Source organism: Bubalus bubalis, chromosome 8 (assembly GCF_019923935.1).
Source record: "Bubalus bubalis isolate 160015118507 breed Murrah chromosome 8, NDDB_SH_1, whole genome shotgun sequence".
Lineage (NCBI taxonomy): Eukaryota > Metazoa > Chordata > Mammalia > Artiodactyla > Bovidae > Bubalus > Bubalus bubalis.
In genome coordinates, this window is record NC_059164.1 from 14768706 (window position 1) to 14787572 (window position 18867).

General features: G+C 39.3%; 1 protein-coding gene across 2 annotated transcripts in view; it reads right to left on the reverse strand.

The window, feature by feature from the left end:
• ASNS (asparagine synthetase (glutamine-hydrolyzing)) overlaps positions 1 to 18867 on the reverse strand; it is a 150202-nt gene that overhangs the window by 22781 nt on the left and 108554 nt on the right. Inside the window, exon 1 of one of the 2 annotated variants that reach the window (XM_044946471.2) lies at positions 1117 to 1227. The exons of the other annotated variant lie outside the window; for it this stretch is intronic. The gene's annotated coding sequence lies outside the window, so the exon portion shown is untranslated. Of the gene's footprint in view, positions 1 to 1116; positions 1228 to 18867 lie in introns of those variants that run through there. 2 annotated transcript variants of the gene reach the window in all.

An 18867-nucleotide genomic window follows, 5' to 3' on the forward strand; every position in this document is an offset into this window, starting at 1 on the left:
CATTCCTATATTGGAGAATTACCCTAAAATTAGACTTTTTCCTATTTATTATCTGCATGGAGACTCACCATTTTAAAGGCACTGTTGAACTTCTAACAGTACTGCCCTCAAATTTATTATGCAGAACCGGGAAAGACATGCCCTCAGAAAAATACATTTAAGGCCTAACATTTCTTTGTAAGATTCAAGTCATGTTGATACGTAAAACCGAAATAGATGAGTGGCCCCTAAACCTTTTAAGTACAAAGATTCCTTATAGAATTTTGTTTAAAAAGGTTTTCTTGACCTGCCCCCACAAGAAGGTGGTGCGCTTTTAGTGTCTCTTTGATAGAGAAAACGTGCTGTGATAAAAACAAATGAGGCCCCATGACTTCATAACACTCTATGATAAATCTGTATTTTATTGGTCACATCAGCACCAAAATAAATTAATAGTAAAATTACATGTGCAGAGACATACTGAGATCAGACTACAGTCGATGCTTGTCAAGGATACAGGTTTGATATCCTCATGTAATACATTCCCAACTAGTTCAGTAATTGCCAAGGATATACATTCCCTAAGAACAGAGCATGTAGTAGACACTAGTTGATGGCAAAGATGATAGAGGACTAAGTTCTTTATTTCCCTAAACTTTTCAACATCAAATAGACTTTGCTACGTCCTATTCTGTATACTACAGGTTTCCCAGGTGGCTTAGTGTAAAGAATCCTCCTGCCAATGCAGGAGACTTAAGAGACTCAGGTTCAATACCTGGGTCGGGAAGATCCCTTGGAGTAGGAAAAGGCAACCCACTCCAGTATTCTTGCCTAGAAAATCCCATGGACAGAGGAGCCTGGTGGGCTACAGTCCATGTGGTTGCAGAGTCAGACTGACTGAGCAACTGAGCACACACAGATATTCTATATATTAGTATTATCTCAAACCTAAGGACAATTTGGAAAGTAGGTTTTCTACCCACATTTTACAATGTAAAAATAAGAGAAATTGAGGGATTTAGCCACACACATACTGTATGAATTAAATCATAAAGAATTGAATCATAATAGTATAAATTCCATTTCCCTTTCCACCTCATCTAGGTAGCAGAAGACAGATTTCATTTGATATGTTACCTGGTGTGGTTGGTGGTACTGTACTGGATATCTTTTGCTTGTCCCTTCAGAGCCACTTTCAAGCTTATGCCCTGGCTTCCCTGCCCTCCTCTTTCACTGGGAGTGGCCAAATGGTTCTACTTCAAGGAGCTGCAGAGGGTGGGAAGAAGAAGGTCATCTCTTTTCCTGCCTCACCCACCACAGAGCTCCTCTCCTGCAGCTCCTGTCTGCTGACCTGCTTTTCCTCCTTACCGGCAGATTCCAGGCGCTGCTACCTCCTCACCTCCTTCAGGCCTAGCCCTGAGGTGCCGAGCCATCCTGCTTTCCCAAACCCTGTCCACACTTCTGATCAGTCCTAACTGGAGTGTGCCATCTGCTTCCTATCACAGCCTGACCCCACACATCGGTCTTAAGTCATAACACTGAGTTTGTGGTGGATTAGACTACAGTGGAAGCTTCCTAGATGGCTCAGCCATAAAGAATCCGCCTGCCAATGCAAGGGACGTGGGTTCTATCCCTGGGTGGGGAAGATCCTCTGGAGAAGGAAATGGCAATCCACTCCAATATTCTGAGAAATCCCACAGACAGGGGAGCCTGGTGGGTTTACAGTCCATAGGGTCACAAAGAGTTGGATGTGACTTAGCAACTAAACATCAACAACAAACTAGCGTGGAAAATGATTCATATTCTCTCAATTATCCAATGCAAATTAAAACTAAATTATGTTGGCCTGTTTTCCCATGTCTCATCTCATTCTGAGATAATGATCTTATCTCATTATCGAATACTGAAATCTCATGCTAAAAGCTGCCAGGGAGCATTTAAAATTATTTGACCTTCAGTCCCTAAGGAATCAGAATAAAAACCTCCTCTGTCAAGTAAAACCTGTATACCTGTTCCCCATCCCCAAAATGTAATTGGCAACACAAGACTGTATTTGTTAAGCCTTGAGAGCATTAATTAAAATAAAGTCTTTAAATATCTTTTAAATATCTACTAAATTGTTTTTGCTCAATCTTTTTGTAGGTAGGTCCATTTTCTAGAATTTAAAAACTATATAATTATTAGACAATTACATGATAGTACCTGTCCTTGGGTATTTATTGACTAAGAAAAAGTACATGATAATAAAAAGCTTCATTGATGTTAATAACACCTTAAAGTAAATTCCTGTTGAATTTAGTAATGGTGAGTTGCAGTGGAATAAGTGAGAAGAATCCACTCTCTATAATGAACCGGATGAAGCTTTCCTTGTGGTCCTCAGGAAAATGAATCCTTCCTTCCTATGGCTCGCACTTGACTTACAGCTGATGTTCCAGCCTTATAATGTTGGTAACTGAGTAGAGGTATGAGTCTCCTAGCTAGCTGTGAGTTCCTAACAGTCCCATCTGTCACGCGAGTGTATGTTCCTCGGTTCTTTGTCTCATCACAACAAAGATTTGGAGCAACGGACATTAAAGCCCTCGGTGCATCACAGCTCTCGGGTCTTGGACAAACCATGTTACAGCTCTTAGGCAAATCAGTGTTACAGCTCTATTTTATTTATAAGATAGCAGGAGAATCCAAGACTCGAAGAGAAGAGAGTGGAGGAGTGTGTGGGGAGGGAGAAAGAGAGAGAGAGAGAGAGAGAGAAAGAGAGAGAGAGAAAGAGAGAGAGAGAGCGCGCGCATGCACACGGGAGAGAGAGTCTGAGAGAAAGCGCTTTGGCTCCTCCTTTTATATGTTTTTTCTTCCACCTGGGCCTGCCCTATGCAAATTGGGCTTAGCCAGGAGTGCTGTTTGTTCTGCCTGAAGTTTTCACTCTGGTCCTCGGACCTTCCTTTGACCTTCCTTGTCTTTTAGCCACCACCATTTTGGACTCCTTTTCCCTATTCTACCTACCTAACACATCAAAGCATGTTAATGATGCTAAGTTAGGAAACTAGAATAATGAAGTCTATTCACAAGTATACGAATAGTTTATGTCTCTTGATCTTCTTGGGTTTCCACATCTGTAAAATAATGAGGCTGAAATAAACAAACTTTGGTGTTTCTTCTACTCTTACAATTCTGTTAAAATTAAACAGACATGAGCTATTTACAGCATTCCAGTGTAGGAGTTCAGATCAGTAAGTGTTAATTTCTCATCTAAGAAACCCTTACATTTACCTTTCAAATAAGATTTCCCCTTATTTAAAGATAATTGAGAATCAGAGATAGGACAGGACTTGGGATCACAGAGTTATCAGGATTTGATCTCAAAGGGATCCGAACCCAGAATCCCTTGTCCACAACCTTACATGGCCTCTTGTCTGGGAGACTGATCTATTTAAGAAGATTATCCTTTTTATTTCAGGGTACAAGTGAGATCCAGGTTGTGCTGTGTTAAAATATAGCATATTATCAAGTATAATCTCTTTTCCAGTCTTGACTTGCATTTTTTATTGGAAGCTAACAAAGGAACAGAGTCACTTTTAAAATTGTTTTAGTTCAGCTATTAAGGATGTAGAGATAGTTCCTTCTACTCCTGTTTTGAAAAGACTCTGGTATAGGTGTCCTCATCCTTCTCTGTTCCCACTTGCCCATCCCCACTCTGTCACTCACATTTTACCCAACTCTGTTATGTAAAATCAATATCCCCTATATGCAGGATCCCCAGCCAGAGAACAGCTCTAGCTGAGAATATTAATTAAAACAAGAGTTTCACATGAGAATAATCTTGTTGGTATGTAGTTCTAAACAAGAATGTCTTTTTAAATGTCAAAATATTGAGCAGTTTATACATATAACAGTAGTTGTATATTAGCCTTCCGTTGACTGAGATATATGTGATAAGCCACTTAAAATTCGGTGAAGACTTTGAAACTCATTTTGTGTTCTTCAGCATATAAGAGCGTCCACATATATCATATATTAATAATTCATCATGTGTGTTCTTGGTGCCTCTGATAGGCGAGAGTGGCAAGGACAAGTATAGAGTGATGTTGTAAATAGAATGGAAAGGACAATGGAGGTGGCAAGGGTCATGAGACATTCATAAGTGCAATGAAATGATCAGATTGACTTTTTCAAGAGCTAACCGCAACAATTGTGGGGAGAACCAACTGCAATGGGGAGCCTACTAGCAGGAAGTCAATGAGAAAGCAGAGGAGAATGTCAGTGGTGCTGGGATGCAGAACCTGATGAATGTGGAGACAGTGGGTATGAGGGAGAGGGAGAGGGAAAATCCAGAACAGTCTAAACTTGGGCACTGGATTGAAGGAGAAACCATAATAGGAAATAAGGAATATCAGAGGAGGAAATATTAGAACAGGGGCATCTGCAGGGCAGGGAAGAGGTTGGGATATGTTTAGGTTAGTGCCTATTAAGATAGAAATGCCTGCATGCATGCTAAGTTACTTTAGTCGTGTCCACCTCTTTGTGACCCAATGGACTGGAGCCTGCCAGGCTTCTCTGTCCATGGGATTCTCCAGGCAAGAATACTGGAGCGGTGGCCTGAGCTATGTCCATTAGGCAGTTGGATGGATATGCCAGTTTAAAACTAGGAAGATCTGAGTTAGACTTTTAGATGACAATAAAGCATAGTAACTACAATAGCTTTAGAGTCAGACAGTAAGTTCAGTCAAAGCTCTGCCATTTGCTAACTCCCTGGGATTGGGGCAAAATTCAGAGCAAAAATTTCCCCATTTGAAAATGAGAATAGTAATACTCAGAGGAGTTTTTAGTGTGGGTGGAAGGCAGACAAGGCAGACAAGGCAGGTAAAGAATTAGCAAAGTGCCTGACACATAATAGTAAATTCTCAGTAAATGTTATATGCTATTATTATTACATAGGTTATTGAACCACGAACAGAGGTAAAAACTGAAACCAAAGGATTGGACGTGATAATTGTGGGAGGGAGTACATGAGAGAGAACACTCAAAGGCAAGGCCTTGGAGATGCCAACACTGAAGAGGCGGGCAGGGCAGGAGCCAGCGAAACGGACTGAGAAGGTGTAGAGGTTAGGGAAAGAAGAGTCGGGAGAGAGTGCTGGCCTGAAGGCTGACGGAAGAGCTGCAACAAGTAGGAGGAGGGGTCAAAATCATCGCATTAAGGAGTTATGGAGCAGAAAATTAACCATTAGCTCTCTTAATGAGGACGTTGCTGTTGACCTGAACAAACAGTGCTTTGAAGGAAGGGTAGAGGCAGTTCACTGAAACAGCATTCAGCAGTCCTAGGAGTCTAAAGCTTAATGACTAAAAATAGACATGTAATTATAAGAATATGTAATCCAGCTTAAAACCAGGAAGGGACTAATTAGTAGTATTAACACAGCCGAAATGGTTCTCTCCAGGAACTTTTCCCTCAGTGTGTGATCACGCTATTATTTCTCTCACCTTAACAAACAGCAACAAATTCTTGACTCTGTAATTCTATTTCTCTGTCTACTGCTCCATCTCTCTTTTTAACCTCACAGCAAAATTCTTCCAATGGCTGAAATTCCCCATCTCCAACTTTCTTCTACACTCACTCCAAAAGGACTTCTCTCCCACATGCCACAAAAGTTACTATTGTCTCAGAATCACCAATACCCTCACATTTCTAAGTCCAAGGGTCATTTCTTAGTCCTCACCTTAGTTGACCTTTTAGCAACATTTGAGAGTCAATCATTGTCCTTTAAATGCTTCGCTTTCAGGATTCATATTCTCTTCATTTCCATCTCTTTTTACTAGGCACTATGTCTGCTTTGCTGGTTCTTTATCATCATCTTGATTCCTTAATACCAGAGAGCCCTACAGTTTAGTCCTTGGACACCCTTATTATTATTTTCTTAATCCACAGTCATTATTCACTCAGTAATCTAATCTAGTATCATGACTAAAAATATTTGCATGCTGATGCCCAAATTTATATTGTAAACTTAGATCTTTCCAGAAATTCCAGAATACTATATCCATCTTCATTTCAGCATTTCCACTTGAAATATTTTAAAAACTGTACATTTTTGAGCTGTGTATCAACTAAATCAATGCTTGTTAACCCTTTCAAGCATGTGGAACTCTTCCTAACTTAAATTTTAAACAAGTCACATCAGAGTGGTTGTAATTGGCTATCCATTGACAGCAAAATGTATAATGAAACAACCGACTGTGACTTTAGTCACACATTAAGTTTATATTTCATTCACCATTATATTCACTTGAAAAACATTTTATGGATGTATCAATTACATTACTTGTAGACAATGAAACAGCAGCAACCACATTCACTAATTCCTTGCTATAAAATTGCCAGACTCCCCAGATCTGGCCCACAAGTTGAAAAACACAACTGGATTACCAACTAATTCATAAACATATCCAAATGTTGATACCTTCAAGGCAGAGCTTACCATTTAAATCGTATCAATAGAAAGGTTGACACTTGGGTGTCCCAGGTGGTACAGTGGTAAAGAACCTGCCTGCCAATGCATGAGGTGCAGGAGATGTGCGTTAGATCTCTGGGTTGGGAAGAGCCCCGGTGAAGGAAATGACAACCCACTCCAGTATTCTTGCCTGGGAAATTCCATGGGACAAAGGAGCCCGGCAGGCTATAGTCCATGGGTTCCAAAGAGTGAGACACAATTAAGCAACTGAGCACTTAGCCTAGATGTCTGATTCCTTGTTTCTCTTCATTTCAATACAACTACTTATAGGGATTCTCTTTACAAGCATTGGGGCTTCCCTGATAGCTCAGTTGGTAAAGAATCTGCCTGCAACACAGGAGACCCCAGTTCGATTCCTGGGTCAGGAATATCTGCTGGAGAAGGGATAGGCTACCCACTCCAGTATTCTTGGCCTTCCCTTGTGGCTTAGCTGGTAAAGAATCCACCCACAATGTGGGATACCTGGGTTTGATCCCTGGGTTAGGAAGATCCCCTGGAGAAGGGAAAGGCTACCCACTCCAGTATTTTGGCCTGGAGAATCCCCCTGTATAGTCCACGGGGTCACAAAGAGTTGGACACAACTGAGCGACTTTCACTTACAAGCATTACAATTCAGAATGGGAAAAACAGAAATCTTCATGTTTAACCCTCTCATCTTCAGTCTTCTCTCATGATTTCCTAAAAGTACCACCGGCATCTGCTCACATCTGAAATACAGTTCAAAGGTCAAATAGCAGAAGATAAAATTTGAAAATACCCAATACATCATTAAATTGCCATGCTTTTGCTTTGTGATATTTTGACTGCAATTTAAAACTCACTTCCCTTTGTGTAAGTCAATAAAAGAATGATTAACATGGTAAAAGACACTTCTTAAAAAAATGAAGAAGGCAGTAAGATGTAGGATGGAACTGTAGTGTGGAGAGACTAAAAGCAAGGAGACTAGTTTGGAGGTGACAGGTAATGGAAGCAGCAGTACAGACATCTCCCAACTAAATTCCATAGGATTTGCAGCCAAGAGGATAAGGAAAATGAAGGAGCAGAAGGATTCCAGGATGACTCCCAAATGTCTATCTTTGTGTGAATGGGGACATATTAACAATATCTGAAATACAAGAAGGGGAGATTTGAGAGAATGTAGGTTCAGTTTGTTGATGTCAAAGTCAAAGTTTCTGGTAGGCATCTAGGTGATGACCCAACAGAAAGTTGAACATAAGTATCAAGTTAATCATTGTATTAACAGCATGCATCAAAACCATCTACCAAGATTTTTTATTCAGTAACAGTGAAAAAGGACAAAGAGCATCTCTATTTAAAACACTTTTACTGATGTCTCTGTAGTGCCCTAAAGGTGAAAAGCTCTGGTCTCTGGTCTAAGACCAAAACTGGGGTTGGTATTATATTGGGTGGCGTATGGTAAGTTTAAAACAATAGTTTGTAGTCATATCTAAGACCAAATCCCAGATCTTTCAAGCTGTGATTTGAACAAGGAATGTAACATTTTGGAGTAAAACAGGAATACTATTAAGAGCCTTTCAAGGTTGTTATAAGATTTAAGTGAGATTAAAAAATATGAAGAAATAAAAACAGTTCTCAACATATAATTGCTCAAAAAATGGTACATTTTAAGAGTCATAAGAGTGCTTTGAGAACAGAATTAATCATCCTGGGAGGACAAAAGAGGTGGGAAATAAAGGGCAGGCCTTAGAAATGCCAACATTTTAGGAGTAAGGAGAAGAATGATCAAGCAAGAGGCAAAGCCAGAGGAAATCCATGGAGAGTAGTGAACTAGACGCAGTGGAGAAAACTGTTTCAATAGTCATGGGACAGGCCAATAGCATCAATTTCAGGAGTAAGGAAGACTAAAATAAAAAGTATATCATTGGACTGGAAGAGGAGGAATTCACTGGGGACAGAACAACAATTTTGGTAGAACTGTGAATCTGGTGAGTCCTCTTGACTATACCCTTAGAGATGGCACCTGAGGCTGATCTCTAAACAGGCTTGTGACCAGACTTTGGTTTTAGTTTCTGGTTGATTTTTCATGTAAGGTGGTTGTCAGAGCACCTAAGGGACAGAGAACTTGAACTTTATCAACCTAACAGAAAAGAGTGAATACATGATTTTATGTCTCTTGGTACACATGGTAGAATGTGACCTAAGGATAACTTTCATTAATACCCAGGTCAAGATTTTTCAGAAACTATAATTTTCTACCAAAACCATTCATTAGGGTAATCTTTGGGGCTTCCCTGGTGGCTCAGATGGTAAAGAATCTGCCTGCAATGCAGGAGACCTGGGTTTGATCCCTAGGTTGAGAAGATCCCCTGGAGAAGGGAATCACTACCCACTCCACTGTTCTTGCCTGGAGAATCCCATGGACAAAGGAACCTCGCGGCTACAGTCCATGGGGTTGCAAAGAGTTACAGACAACTGAGCAACTAACACTTTCAGACTTTCAGGGTGATCTTTGGCTTTGGCCTGCTGTGTATTCCCTCCTTTTCTGTGGTGCAGTTTTGAGATGCAGCAAAAAGAAGAGAAGCAAAAGGCAAAGGAGAAAAGGAAAGATATACCCAACTGAATGCAGAGTTCCAAAGAATAGCAAGATGAGATAAGAAAGCCTTCTTCAGCAATCAATGCAAAGAAATAGAGGAAAACAACAGAATGGGAAAGACTAGAGATCTCTTCAAGAAAATTAGAATACCAAGGGAACATTTCATGCAAAGATGGGCACATTAAAGGGCAGGAATGGTATGAACCTAACAGAAGCAGAAGATATTAAACAGAGGTGGCAAGAATACACAGAAGAACTACACAAAAAAGATCTTAATGACCCTGATAACCACGATGGTGTGATCACTCACCTAGAGCCAGACATCCTGGAATGTGAAGTCAGGTGGGCCTTGGGAAGCATCACTATGAACAAAGCTAGTGGAGGTAATGGAATTCCAGTTGAGCTATTTCAAATCCTAAAATACAATGCTGTGAAAGTGCTGCACTCAATATGCCAACAAATCTGGAAAACTCAGCAGTGGCCACAGGATTGGAAAAGGTCAGTTTTCATTCCAATCCCAAACAAAGGCAATGCCAAGAATGTTCAAACTACCACCCAATTGCACTCATCTCACATACTAGCAAAGTCAAAGTGAAAGTGACTGAGCCATGTCTGACTCTTTATGACCCCAGTCCATGGAATTCTCGAGGCCAGAATACTGGAATGGGTAGCCTTTCCCTTCTCCATGGGATCTTCCCAACCCAGGGATCAAACCCAGGTATCCTGCACTGCAGGCATATTCTTTACTACTAGCTGAGCCACAAGGGAAGGCCAAGAATACTGGAGTGGGTAGCCTACCCCTTCTCCAGTGGATCTTCCCAACCCAGGAATTGAACTGGGGTCTCCTACATTGCAGGTGGATTCTTTACCAATTGAGCTATCAGGGAAGCCCCATGCCAGCAAAGTAATGCTCAAAATTCTCCAAGTGAAGCTTCAACAGTATGTGAACCAAGAAGTTACAGATGTTTAAGCTGGATTTACAAAGGCAGAGGAACCAGAGATCAAATTGCCAACATCTGCTGGATCATTGAAAAAGCAAGAGAATTCCATAAAAACATGTACTTCTGCTTTATTGACTATACCAAAGCCTTTGTGTGGATCATAACAAACTATGGAAAATTCTTAAGAGATGGAAATACCAGACTATCTTACCTGCCTCATGAGAAATCTATATACAGGTCAAGAAGCAACAGAACCAGACATGGAACAATGGACTGCTTGAAAATTGGGAAAGGAGTACATCAAGGCTGTATATTGTCACCCTGCTTATTTAACTTATATGCAGAGTATATCATGAGAAATGCCGGGCTGGATGAAGCACAAGCTGGAATCAAGATTGCCGGGAGAAATATCAATAACCTCAGATATGCAGATGACACCACCCTTATGGCAGAAAGAGAAGAGAAACTAAAGAGCCTCTTGATGAAAGTTAAAGAACAGAGTGAAAAAGTTGGCTTTAAACTCAACATTCAGAAAACTAAGATCATGGCATCTGGTCCCATCACTTCATGGCGAACAGATGGGGAAACAATGGAAACAGTGACAGACTTTATTTTGGGGGGCTCCAAAATCACTGCAGATGGTGACTGCAGCCATGAAATTAAAAGATACTTGCTCCTTGGAGGAAAAGTTATGACCAACCTAGACAGCATATTAAAAAGCAGAGACATTACTTTGCTGTCTAGTCAAAGCTATAGTTTTTCCAGTAGTCATATATGGATGTGAGAGTTGAACTGTAAAGAAAGCTAAGTGCTGAAGAATTGATGCTTTTGAACTGTGGTGTTGGAGAAGACTCTTGAGAGTCCCTTGAACAGCAAGGAGATCCAACCAGTCCATCCTAAAGGAAATCAGTCCTGAATATTCATTGGAAGGACTGATGCTGAAACTGAAACTCCAATACTTTGGCCACCTGATGCGAAGAACTGACTCACTGGAAAAGACCCTGATGCTGGGAAAGATTGAAGCCAGGAGAAGGGGACGACAAAGGATAAGATGGTTGGGTTGCATCACCAACTAGATGGGCATGAGTTTGAGTAAGCTCTGTAAGTTGGGGATGAACAGGAAGCCTGGTGTGCTGCAGTCTGTGGGGGGTCTCAAAGAGTCGGACCCGACGGAGCAGCTGAACTGAACTGAAAGTCTGATTATAAATAATGAGTGTGTGTTTTATTTTATACAATGTGCTAGCTTTATTCATGCCTGACTTTTTGCAACCCCATGGGACTGTACCCACCAAGCTCCTCTGTCCAGGGGATTCTCCACTGGAATGGGTTGCCTTTTCCTTCGCCAGGGTATCTTCCCAACCTAGGGATTGAACTCGCATCTCTTACATCTCCTGCATTAGCAAGTGGGTTCTTTTCCACTAGGGCCACCTGGAAAGCCACAACAATTTGGTGTAATTTGGGAGGTGATGTGAGACAAAGGGGAGAAGGCAATGGCACCCCACTCCAGTACTGTTGCCCGGAAAATCCCATGGATGGAGGAGCCTGGTAGGCTGCAGTCCATGGGGTCACTAAGAGTCAGACACGACTGAGCAACTTCACTTTCACTTTCCACTTTCATGCATTGGAGAAGGATATGGCAACCCACTCCAGTGTTCTTGCCTGGAGAATCCCATGGATGGAAAAGCCTGGTAGGCTGCAGTCCATGGGGTGGCACAGAGTTGGACATGACTGAAGTGACTTAGCAGCAGCAGCAGCAATGAGACAAAGACCTTGAAAATGGCAAAAGTGAAGTCCAGGGTGGGGACATGTGAGTTTAGGGTAGGATTTTTTGGTGCTTTACTTTAGGTTCTTTCCTAAGTCTCCTCTGCATGTCCCCTTAGCAATACTATGAGTAAACTCTATCCTTGAAGAGTTTTCTGTTCAAAAAGACTTTGTTTGGGGGGAGGATTATAAACTGAATCTGTCTAGTTATTCTTCCTGCTTCTTAGCTTTGCTATATGATCCCTTCAAAATGGGTGTTTTGTTTCTTGATGTTTATCTAGCTCAATTTTCTTCAGTTTTCTTCAATCCAAGGTTTAAGAAGGGTGTCTCACCCCTGCCAGGTGCATGTAAAATCATCATTGTCTTTGGGTTATAGCAGAAACTCTCAAAACAGTCTTCAATGAGATAAAAACTATTTTCTTAGTAATACTAAGACACAATCTGACTCATTCTCTCATCAATGTACAGAGTATGAGTATGAACTATTTATTGATATAGTTTCAGATTCCACACTACAACCAACCTTTAGAAACTATATTTGTCAAGTCTGGTGTAGTATCAAAGAATAATTTCCACAAGTATCTCAAAAGGCCACTAAAATACCCCTCGCTTTTCCAACTACATATCTGCATGATTCTCTTCATATACTTATGCCAAACAACATGACACAATAGATTCAAAAGAGAAGCAGATATGAGAGTTCAACTGTCTCCTAAGCTAGATACAAAAGAGATTTGTAAAATATATAAACAATGCTGCTTTTATCACTATTTTTTAGAGGGGAAATTAAAATTATCTCTCATAAAATTATGATTTATGTTAATATATAAAATTTTATTGTCATTCTAAAATGAATCAAGAATACATTTTTTAAAAATTCTCAATTCTAACTTTTTATACCATAAATATTGATGGATATATTCCACCTAAAAAAAAAAATCACCTATATAGATACACCTATATCTGTATCTTTGAGCCAAACTGTTAGAACACAGTTGCAAGTCAGAATTAATAAAAATCCAGGGCTAAAATTGATTTTTTTTCCCCCAAAGATCTGCCACACTTGTTACTTGGAATTTGCCTGGCTTATTGCTCTTTTAAAACAGGGAGCTTCTACATTGTTTACATCTCTTTCAGGAGGAATTATAAATTGTTGTTATTTGATTTCCAATCTTCTGCCCACCATGCTTTAACTGTATACTGTATTTCTCTTCTTTTTCCCAGATGATGTCAAATACAATACCTGAAAAAGACATTTTACTCCAGATATATGTTAAATTAATGATGGGTAGGATAATTTTTAATCACTCTTCAGCAGGTTCTCTAAAGCCTTCTTTTTGATCCTCAGGTCAAGAGACCAAATCCCTGCTCCCTCTGTGTACCATAGACCAAAAGAGCGTTTAAATCCTGAATTAAAAACTCTGGGTAAAGTCCAGGTATGGATAAGCTTGAAGACTTCCTCTAGATGACTGGTATGCAGCCAGTGCTATGAAGTTCTGGCAGCCACTTCAGATAAAGAAAATATTTTTATTCATCATGGTACCCAGCAGCACCAACCCAAAGTCCAGAATTAAGAAGATTCTCACTTGTATGTCCCATTCAATCCCTTCAACATTTTATTACCATTTGATTGAAGGTCAATTTTCTCTTACTAGGGAAAGACAATACTAGGCTAGGAGAAGACTCCTCAGGGTCATCCCAATTATATAACAATTGTATGATGTGTCCAGTAGACGTAGCATGGCCTCTTGGTATTTTCATGTTTGTGGAATAATGGGCTAGGCTAAATAAGAGTTGGGGCTCTTCCTGGTGGCTCAGCGGTAAAGAATCTGCCTGCCAATGCAGGAGACGTGGGTTCAGTTCCTGGGTTGGGAAGATCATCTGGCTAAGGAAATGGCAACCCACTCCAGTATTCTGGCCTGGAAATCCCATGGACAGAGGAGCCTGGCAGGCTACAGTCCATGGGATCACAAGAAGTCAGACACAACTTAGTGACTAAACAACAACAACAACAAGTAAGGGTTAAGTTTCCTCCAGCCCTAGAATTTTGAGCACTAAATGGAAGTGCACTATTTGGGCACATGGTACCATAGAAAAATAAATCAATATTTGTTAATTTTTTCAAGTTCAATGCTATCTTATTTAAACTCCTAATAACCTTACAAAATAGGCTTTGTTCCTGTGTGGAAGGTAAGGAAACTGAGGTGTAATATTTGGTGAGTTTGTATACAATTTTTAATCCAAGTAAGTCCAAGTCCAGAGCTCAGTCTCCTCTCTCACCACCCTTTACCAACACTGGTGATCAATACTTGTCAATTTTAGGTAATGGACCTACAAATTGAAAGTCAAAGAAAAAAGTTTTTTGTTCTTTTGTGGTTCACAGTCTTGGCTATGGATAAATACTATAAAGAAAGTGAAAGTGAAGTCGCTCAGTTGTATCCGACTCTTTGCTACCCCATAGAATGTAGCCCACCAGGCTCCTCTGTCCATGGGATTTTCCAGGCAAGGGCACTGGAGTGGGTTGCCATTTCCTTCTCCAGGGGATCTTCCCAATCCAGGGATCGAACTCTGGTCTTCTGCATTGCAAGCAGATGCTTTACCATCTGAGCCACTAGGGAAGCCCCTAGAACAGTAGATGCTGGGATCTTAACCTCAAACAATGAATCCAGAGTTCTAGAGAGGAGCCCAGACATGGGTAATTTCAAATTTTCTCTCCTGACACATATGGGTATTGAAGTGAGAATAATCGATCTGTGTTCAGAACATTTAGGAATAAGAACTTGCAAAGCACTACAAAAATGACAGCTGTTGCTCAATATGGTGGAATTCTGCACATTTTTTCCTTTCTGTTTTCATATGTTTTATTACAACATTCTTTGTATACTAAACTTGGAAAATATTAGCTATGCATGCATGGGTGCTCAGTCACTTAGGTCATGTCTGACTCTTTGAGACCTCATGGACTGCAGCCCACCAGATTCCTCTGTCCATGTGATTATCCTGGCAAGAATATTGGAGTGGGTTGCCATTTCCCCCTCCAGAAATATTAACTATAATTGCTTATAAGAAAAACAAATGCCTTCTGAATGGAGACCAAGTAGCAAGAGAGAGAGTGCCTGGACAGGGAGACCGAGAGGGAGCTGTGATGAATGTGGACAGAGAAATGTCATCACAGGGAAGCCCTTTGTCCTGCCACCCCTCCTCCAACTCTGTCCAATCCCAGCCCACAACCAAGCATTCACCTTGGCACCTATGTGAGGAAGAGCAGTGGGGCTGTGAACTCTGCAAGGCCAAGTGTGCCCTTGACAGATATGGGCACTGTGTGTGATGAGAGGGAGCAGGAGGGATGGCTGCTCCCTGCTCTCCCTTTTGAAACTCCCATCTCCTTTAAGCCACTCAACAACCTTACGAAGTCAATATTTATATTAAGGCAAGGATCTAGAAAAATTGGAACCCTCAGACATTTGGTGGGAATGTAAAATGGCTCAGCCACAGTGGAAAACATTTTGGTAGTTCTTCAAAAAGTTAATTATCGGGTTACCGTCTGACCCGGCTATGTATTCCCCCAAACTGAAAACAGGTACTCAAAGAAGTACATATACAAGAATATTCATAGCAACATTGTTCACGGAAGCCAAAATGTGAAAACAGATCAAATGTCCTTCAATGGGTGAATGAATAAACAAACTGTGGTATATACATACAACAGAATATAGGTGCAAATTTAGGTATAAAGTGGAATGAAGTACTGATACACATTACAACATGAATGAACCTCAGATGCACTATGCATAAGTGAAAGAAGCCAGACAAAGGTCACATACTATATCATTCCAATTATATAAAATATTCTAAATAGACAAATTCACTTAGAATGCAGAAGAGTGATGGCCAGATATTCAGGAGAGGAGTGGGAAGAAACTGCTTAAAGGGTAAGGGGTCTAACTTTGGAGTGAGGGAAATATTTTAGAATCAATATGTGTGGGGGTTGCAAAACATTGTAAAGAAAAATAATAAAAATAATTTAAATTAAAAAATAATAACTGTGGGAAAGAAAATATAAAATATTATAGCAGTATGAAGTATGGGATATTTGATCAATTAATTTGGCTATTATGACTGTAATATAATGATATTTTTTAAAAGAATCAATATTTATTTTACAAATAAAATGAGTACATTTTCTATAGAGTTGAAACTGAAAACGTTATGCTCAGAGCTTCCCTGCTGGCTGAGTGGTAAAGAATCCACAGGCCACTGCAGAGAACACGGGTTCAGTCTCTGATTCAGGAGGATCCTGCATGCTGAGGAGCAACTGGGCCCATGCACCACAACTATTGAACTTATGCTCTAAGACTGGGAATCGCAACTACTGAGCCCATGTGCCACAACTACTGAAGCTCAAGCACCCTAGAGCCTGTCCTCTGCAACAAGAGAAGCCACCGCAATGAGAAGCCCATGCACCACAGCTAGAGAGTAGCCCTCACTCGCCACAACTAGAGAAAAGCCCCTGCAGCAATAAAGACCCAGCACAGCCAAAACTAAATCAATAAATAAAATAAATGTTAAAAAAAATGTTATGCTCTACAGATTAAAGGAACAGAATAGAGAACCCAGAAGTAAACACACACACCTACAGACAATTAATCTTTGATAAAAGAGGGAAGAATATACAATGGGGAAAAGACAGTCTGTTCAGTACATGGTGCTGGGAAAGTAGACAGCTGCATGTAAATTAATGAAGTTAGAACACTCCCTCAGACCATACAAACAATAAACTCAAAATGGCTTAAAGACTTAAATATAAACATGATACCATAAAACTCCTAGAAGAAAATATAGACAAAACATTCTCTGACATAAATTGTACCAATGCTTTCTTAGATCAGTCTCCCAAGGCAAGAGAGATAAAAACAAACAAATGGAACCTAAGCAAACTTACAAGTCTTTGTACAGCAAAGGAAATCATAAACAAAACAAAAAGACAGCTTACAGACTGAGATAAATTATTTGCAAATGATGTGACTGGCAAGGGCTTAATTTCCAAAATATATTAACAGCTCCTACAATTCAACAACAACAAGAAAAAAACAACCCAATACAAAAATTGGCAGAAGACCTAAATAGACATTTCTCCAAAGAAGACATACAGATGACCAATAGGCATGAAAAGATGCTCAACATTGCTAATTATTAGAGAAATGCAAATCTAAATGAGATACCACTTTACACAGGCATAATGGGCATCTTAAAAAGTCTAAAAATAATAAATGCTGGAGGGTGCAGACAAAAGGGAACCCTCCTATAGTATTGGTGGGAGTGCAAATTGGTGCAACCAGTATGGAAAACAGTATGCAGGTTCCTCAAAAAATTAAAAGTAGAGCTGCCATATGACCTAACAATCTACTCCTGGGTATATATCCAGACAAAACTTAATTTGAAAAGATATATGTACCCCTATGCTCATAGCAGCATTATTTACAATAGCCAAGACATTAAACAACCTAAAATGTCCATCAACAGATGAATAAACATATGGTGCACATAAACAATGGAATATTACTCAGTCATTAAAAAGAATGAAATAATGCCATTTGCAGCAACATGGATGGACCTAGAGATGATTATACTAAGGGAAGTAAGTCAGAGAGCAAAAGACAATACTATATGATATCACTTATATATGTAATCTAAAATACAGCCAAAAAAAAAAAAAAAAACCCCAGCACAAATCAACCTATCTATGAAACAGACACAGAGTCTCAGATATAGATCACTAAGCCTTGTGGTTGCCAAGAGGAGAGAACATGGGAGATGGATGGACTGGGAGTTTGGAATTAGCAGATACAAATTATCACATATATTCACTAGAATGGATAAAAAACAAGGTTCTACTGTATAGCACAGGGAATTGTATTCCATATCCTGTGACAAACCATAATGGAAAAGAATATGAAAAATAACATACATATATGTACAACTGAGTCACTTTGCTGTACAGCAGAAATTAAACACAGCACTATAAATCAATGATACTTCAATAAAAATTTTTTTTTAATTTTTTTAAATTTAAAAAAAATTTTAAAATTCTAAATTTTAAATTCTAAATTTAAAAATTTTAAAATTTTAACTGTACTTTTAGTTAAAGTACAGTTGATTTACGATGTGTTGTGAGTTTCTGGTGTGGTGTGATTTAAAAACTTAAATTTTTAAATTTTAAAAATTAAAAAAAAAATTTTTAATTCTAGTTTAAAAGAACTAGAAATAGAGCCATCAATCAGCAATCCAACTCCAGGACATATATCCATAAGGGGCAAGAGCTCTACTTCAAAAAGATACATACACCTCAATGTTCAAAGTGGCACTATTTTCAATAGCCAAGATACAGAAACAGTCTATCAATAGATGAATGGGATAAAGAATGGATACATATACATGTATATACATACAGTGGAATACCACTCAGCCTTAAAAAAAAAATGAAGTAATGCCATTTGAAGAAACATGGATAGACTTCAGATTATCATCCTAAGTAAAGTAAGTCAGAGAAATACAAACATCATGACATCACTTATATGTGGAATCTAAAATATTATACAAATGAACTTATTTACCAAACAGAAACAGACTGACAGACATAAGACATAGTTATGGTTACCAAAGGGGAAGAGTGTGGAAAGTATAAATTAGGAGCTTGGGATTAGCAGACACAAACTAATATATATAAAATAGATAAACAACAAGGTCCTACTGTGTATCACAGGGAACTATATTTAATATCCTATAGTAAACCATAATGGGAAAGAATATAAAAATACATATATATAAACTGAATCACTTTGCTGTTCACCAGAAACTCACACCACATCGTAAATCAACTGTACTTTAACTAAAAAAAGAAAAAAAATTTTTTTAATGCTATGCTGCTTTCTGGACAAAATTGTACTTACTCTCTCACCTCTCAATCTGGTGTTTGATATAACAAGAGGATAGTGAACCCAAAAGATGGCTCAATAAGAATGAGAAATGTCTGGGGAAAAATACTCTATCCCCTTTTATAGGCAGAGAAAAACAACTGATGTTCGACAGAAATTAAGTAGTCTTGCAAGGACATCAAACCAGAGAAAGTTCA